Genomic DNA, 6,706 nt, shown 5'->3' on the forward strand with positions numbered 1-6,706 from the left:
AAAAAAAAAAAAAAAAAAAAAAAGAACAATACTTATTTTTGTTAGAATGTCATATTTTCATTCAATGATTCAGCATCAGCCTCAATCACAGCCAAACATAGATGCTCGGCCATTCAGCATTAAGGAAAACTGAATTAGCTCAACACACCTCTAATATATGTACGTCCAGACAGAGAAAGAGACTGTGTGTGTGTGTGTGTGTGTGTGTGTGTGTGTGTGTGTGTAGGTAAATAATTTCAAAAAAGGAACAAAGCTAATTCTGAGTGGTAAGACTACATAGGATTATTACTGCCCACTTATCATCTTCCATTATCTCTGTGTTTTAAAAACTTAGAATACAACACTCTTATGATCAGGAAGCAATGCAAGTGATGTAATCGAAGGTAAGTGAAATGCTGGGTTCTGTGGGCAGGCTGCGTGGGAACTGGGAACACAGAGCTGGGGGAGTGGAAGAGAAGCCAGCAGTTGTGAAATGGTGTAGCCACCTCCAGCTGAGCAAACTTCCCTACAGGGATGGGACAAGGGTGATGAAATGGGGAAAAGGTAGAATTCGAGGCTGAAATAACTACTGAGTTCCAGAGAGGTGGCAGGCCCTGAGCAGGCTCATAAATCTGCACAGCAACACTGTGAAAGAAGCATCATTATCACCATGTCCTGGGTGTGATGATATTCAGGGTTTTCTGATTAGTACAGTAGTAAATGTGCATGGTAAACAATCTGAAATATTCAAGAAAGAGTAAAAACCGAGGAGATGAGGCCACACAAGAGGAGAGGAGACAAAGACAGGGTAAGAGAGGTGGAGAGGGTGAGACTCTGGCAAAGAAAATATTAAAAGATGAGTTATTCAAGGTGGGGGAGACACTACCACAGGCTCTGAAGTCGGGGCAAGAGGTTAACAGTGGCCTGCCGAGTGTGCAGTTCCTCCTGTGGCTCCCTTCGCAACCTCGTGACTTCTTGATGCTGGGAGCAATGAGGAGTGAAGGCCCACTTCTCTCTACAAAGGGTAGACTGAGGTTATTCCACAGCACAGTACAAGGCCCTGACTACACAGAAAGGAAAGATGGAGCCCATCAAGATGGGAGAAGAAGGACCAGCAAACAGCCAGGGACAAGCTGTGTGAAAAGTGACACAGCAGGTAAATCCAGAGAGCTCTGGGAACCAGAGGCACCAAACAGCACAAACCAGGAGAGACAATCAGTGGGATGGATGCAGAAGTCTCTGGAGGAGGCAATAAGTTGGTGGATTCTAAACACTGTTTAACCAGGAAGTAACAGACAAGGTGAGTCAAGCTTGAGTCCTGCCCGCTGGGCTCACAGATACCCTGGCCTTCTGAATTATCACACAAAACCCACACCTTTGAAAGAGAGTGGGACAAATACTAAACCGGATAGCATGCAGAGACGTTAAAATCCCAGGCACAAATGAAGACTGTCCACAAAACCAGGGACATGAGCCCCTTCTCCACGTGTACTGATTGTCGTCCAGCCACAATGAAAGCAGCTACCATCCTTCCTGGTGCCAGGGCCCACACCAGTCATGAAGAAAACACAGACCCCCACCAGTATACCAGACGGCTAATCATCTGGAGGATGTGGGTGTCTTGGGAGTATCACTGCCTACTTTAGACAGTGGACAGCAACCTGTCCTGTACATTTAACTCAAACCCTATGGAGGTGGCACCATGATGGGGACACCTGGATGGATGTGGTGAGGCAACATAACACGGTTACAATCCCTCACTTGCTGAGTGTGTGTTTCTGTTTCCCCAGGTAGGAGGACCTCCCCGAGGTCAGGAAGCAGTGTCTATTCATTTGTCGTATGGAATCACCACACCCTTCAGTGATGGCCATGCTTTCCTTGTCACCTTGTTTGAGATTGAGTGGGCCCCACAGAACTGCGTTCCTGGAAGCCTTGGTAACTGCTCAGATCCCAGCTGCTTTACCTGCCAGCATCCTGAAACTCAGCAAGATCAGAGTCCAGACCTCGTAAGATGTTGAGACTTCACCTACAGCTGCCCCACCCAGGCTAATGAAGCATCAATCCAAGACGAAGGGGCTCATCCCTGAGTCTGTAAGTAAAGGTGGGAGGGAAAAGCTGAATAATGAGGGGAGCTGTGCAGGGAGGGGGAAGGATGAAGGAGGGGATGACTTGGGCTGTAGGAAGTAGAGGCTTCCTGCGCAGTTAGCTGAAGACAGTCTGCTCACAATTGCACATGTGCATGGCATTGTAGCTGGGACGCACTAGCCATTCAACACATTTTTTTTCCCTTTTTTTGCCCATATTTCCTCAAATTCCTTTTACCATCAACACATATTTTGTACATGGATGAATAAATGAGTCAATGAATGGATAAATTTTGCTCTGAGTGCTGCCCTAAGAGGCACATACAAGGTTCTCAGTTATTCAGGTGCAAAATCAGTGCCAAGTGATCCACGGCCATTCCAAAGCTGTCTCTGAAGCCCACACACCTCCCACTTCTAAGCCGATAATGGCCTTGGACAGCATAACCTTAGTACTGCCTGCTCCTGTGGACAGAGGGAGGGAGGGAACCTGGCCTCTGAGCCAGAGGAATGCAAGGGGGCTGTGGAGTCAGCAATGTGCACGGGGGGCTCAGCTGTTTGGACTGGGAGGCAAATTGTTCTATGGGAAGGGGTGGAAAAGGGAGGACTGGGGCCCAGGATGAAAGGAAGCCAGTTCAAAGGCCGGGGCAGCCTCTGCTCAGCAGCAACAGACCTTGCTGCTTCTGAAGCAGGGACTGCCCCAATAACAGCTCTTCTCAGGAGGCAGTTACTATGCCCGCAATCCTGGAGGCTCAGGGTTCTTCAAAAGTGAGAACCAAAACTAAAGGGAAGGGTACTCCACACCACCAGCCTTCGTCACCCCAAGAAGGAAAGAGAACCTCGGGCAGAGCTGGCACCTATGGAGGAGGTGATGGGGTGTCCTGGCTGAATAAAGGACGAGGGCAGGAGGTGTGTGGCCAGGTGGCCCTTTGGCAGTGCTGGTTGTTGGCTGTATCTGCAGACACTGAGGGACTGGGGGACTCCCTGGAAACTGGACTTCAGTGAGCGTGGAGAGTAGTACAGGTGACAATGGGCAGGAGGGGAGAGTGAATCCAGACATCCCAGTGGTTTACCCGCAGGTAAGGATCTAGGTGCTGCCTCTCAGGAGCAGGAGTTGGAAAACATAAAAGGAGAAGGTGACCTCAAACAGCCCCCCTGTTGTATCCATCTCCTACCCACCCTGTGCCCAGGACCTAGGTGAAATTCAGGAAAAACTTCCATGAAAGTACCACTTCTTACCTATCTTAACCCGAGCTCCTTGCTTTATCCTTCTTTCAATCTATTATCCTGCTCCCGCACATCCCCTCTCCTTTTCCCTCTCTCTTCCACTCCCCATTCCTGCCTCTCCTCTGCTCCCGCTCCCTCTCCCGGTCTATCTGTCCCCACTCTTCCTCCACTCAGTTGCTGATTTTCTCTTGATCTCTCCCTCCATCCCTTGCTCTCTGTCCACACTCGTTTGACCCCTCTGAGCATCTCTGAGTCCTACCAACGCTTTGCCTCCCCAACAAAAAGCACAGATGAGCTCACACTCACACCTTCACACAAATGCTTTCTTTCCAAGGTCTCTCTTCTCTGGCTTTGTCACTCTGGACTTTGCTTCTGGCTTCAAGTTTCTAGATGTAGCCACATGCTACTGTTTGGCTCTACGTGAAGATAAACAGCAATGAAGCAAACGTGCATAAGAAAATCTATGCAGCAAAGGCAATTCTGTTATTCTCAAGTCCATAGATGCCCAGTGTGACACTGTGAACTGGAGAAAAAGGAGCACTTCCTGTTCAGGAAATCTTGTAAAATCATAAATGTTGGGACTCAGTCAACAATATCCCAAAATGAAGGCCTCAGAAGCATCTTCAGAAGAAAAATTTATTTCTCTGATCTTCTCTTGCCTTCCTGTCTCTTAGTGTCATTCTCCCCTGAGGCTAGACACAGACACTAGAATCCCTCTGCCCCAAGGCAGGGCATGGAAGTCAGAAGCCTTTTTCCCCAAAGCCAGCCATAAAACTTAAAGACATCACTCTAACTTTCCCTCTGCCTTTCTGTGTAAAACTGTCCATAAAAACTATCTGCCCTACCTTGTTTGACTGCAGGTCATGAGACCCCCATTCCAGAGAGGGTCCTGGCTCATACTCAGAAGGAAGGAATGCACGTTTAGCAAGGCCAAGAAGAATCTAAACAGATAGGCCTTGCTGGGTTTCCCCACTCAGCCTATTGGCATTGGATTATGCCCTTTTTGTCCAGTCCTATGACTACATGGCTGTCCATACTTTGTTGGACCTAAGAATAAAAATGGGCAGTTTCCCCTGTATCTTTGGGTCATTCTGAAGGCTCCCATGTACACATTAATAAAATTTATACCAATTTTCTCCAAGTAATCTGCCTTTTGTGAGTTTATTTTTCAGCAAACCTTCAGAAAATGAAGAGGAGGCTTTCCCTTTGCCCCCCCAATAACAAAATGGTATCTCATGCTTTAAATATAATTATTTCTATAAAATGCCTTTTCTAGGCTGGGCACGGTGGCTCACGCCTGTAATTCCAGCACTTTGGGAGGCCTAGGCAGTGGGTGGGTGGATCACTTGAGGCCAGGAGTTCGAGACCAGCCTGGCCAACATGGCAAAACCCCATCTCTACTAAAAATGCAAAAATTAGCCAGGCATGGTGGTGCGCACCTGTAGACCCAGCTACTCAGGAGGCTAAGCCAGGAGAATCACTTGAACCTGGGAGGCGGAGGTTGCAGTGAGCCTAGATAGCACCACTGCACTCCAGCCTGGGCAACAGAGCAAGACTCTGTCTCAAAAAAAATAAAAATAAATAAAATAAAATAAAGTGTCTTTTCTAAAAAGGAAAAAAAATGTGGGCATACCCACTGTTTACACAACAAATTGATTAAGGAACTCACATATCCTTCCACAGATCTAAAATCCCCTTTAAGAGGTTTTATGAAACAAAGTAGTTTCCTTGTTGAATATATTCCTTGATGAATATATTCATTCATCATTCACCAAAAAACATTTTGTGTTAAATTTTAAACCATGAATTACTCTACAAATATAAAATATATGCAAAACAGTAAAATGTTTACACACAAGGCATTAAAATCTGTTTTCTTTCCAAAGCAGTTAAGGTATTATTTTTACGCTATTTGGTACTATAAACCAAATGGGATGCTCCTCGATGTCTTAATTTATGCTTGGGACTCCAATACTTGGAGATAGGGGAGCATGAGCTTCTGGAGAAGAAAGAGGCTGTAGGATTTCCTAGGACAGGAGGCTGAGCTGTGATGGTGAGACCACACCTTCTGGTTATAGAGGAGGACAAGCTCTCTGTTCATGGCAACACTGTTGTGTTTCTTAGAGGCCTCAGCCCAAGCAGAAGATCCACCTCCACCTGCACCATCTAAGCCACAGGTTGGCAAACTTTTTCTGGGAAGGATCAAAGAGTAAATATTTCAGGCTTTGAAGGCCATAAGGTCTCTGTGGCAACTACTCAGTGCTGCAGTTGTGGTACAAAAGCAACTGTAGACACGGTCTGTAAATGAGTGGGTGTGGTTGTGTTTCAATGCATGAGCATTGAGATTTGAATTTCAGATAATTTCCACATGTCATGGAATATTCTTTTCGTGTTTTTTTCCATCCATTTAAAAATGTAAAAATTATTCTCAGCTCATGGGCCATACAAAAACAGGAGGCAGGGCAGATGCGGCCCACTGGCCATAATTTGCCAACCTCTAATCTAAGCATCAGGTCCCAGAAAATTCAAGAAGAGGCGAGAAATCTTCTACATCAAATTCAGCTGACCTGATGGGCAAGACACTGCCCTTCCCCCTGTGCCCCAGAGATGCAGGTAAAGGCCTGGTGCAGGTGCACTATTTCATCCAAGTCCACACCCTCCAGGGACCAGCAGTTGAATGGGAAACAGATGCTGCATTTTTACCTATTGACAGTAGACCCTTAATCTTTGCAGCTGAGCTTTCAGGAGACAGCAGCATCAATTCTCCATGGAGAAAAACCTGCACGAGGATCATGGTCAGTTCAACTGGGCCATTTAGGCTGACATACCTGAGCTTGTCCTGGAGGAAAAGGAGGAGCAGCCCTAGGCAGCGACCACAGAATGGCTGGTTGCTTCAGAGAGCTACTTCAGCTGAGAGTTACTTCAGCTGCTCAGCTTCCTGCGAGGTGCTCCCCACCAGGAGGTCCTGAGAGAGGGCTTCAGCCACCAGAGGATCTTTGAGGAAGCACTGGAGGAACAAAAGCCCTCCCTCAGCACCAAAATGGAGAGAGCTGGCAGGCCAGTGTCCCCTAATGAGGATTACATGCGAAGAAGTAGAGACCTGCAGAAACTGCTGGATAAGTGGGGACAACAACTGGGAGCCTGGAAAAACAGCCAGAAAGGAGGCAGAGACAGGGACCTGCCCAGGAGGTCCAAGGGAAGAACAGACAATCACGAGAGGAAGGTGGGCCTGTCTGTAAGAACCCCTAATCCAGCCGCTTCAGACTATCTCCCAGCCCACTCCCCTACTACAGCCCATCCTGGAATGGCTTCGGGCCTTGGAGACAGGACAGGCTCAAAGGGAGCTAGGGAGTCCTCTGTGCCCTCTTCAGGACCCTGAAGGGATGCCTCACTGTTACTGCGAAAGGAGCAAAGGGATT

The 6,706-nt window shown here is 47.4% G+C and overlaps 1 pseudogene; it reads left to right on the plus strand.

Annotated features, from left to right (window-relative positions):
• The window catches only part of LOC108538651 (histidine-rich glycoprotein-like), a 9,187-nt pseudogene extending 7,344 nt beyond the window's left edge, over positions 1 to 1,843 (plus strand).
• The last annotated feature ends 4,863 nt before the right edge of the window (positions 1,844 to 6,706 follow it).

The sequence above is a fragment of the Rhinopithecus bieti genome, unplaced genomic scaffold (assembly GCF_001698545.2).
Source record: "Rhinopithecus bieti isolate Rb0 unplaced genomic scaffold, ASM169854v2 scaffold_15087, whole genome shotgun sequence".
NCBI classification, from domain to species: domain Eukaryota; kingdom Metazoa; phylum Chordata; class Mammalia; order Primates; family Cercopithecidae; genus Rhinopithecus; species Rhinopithecus bieti.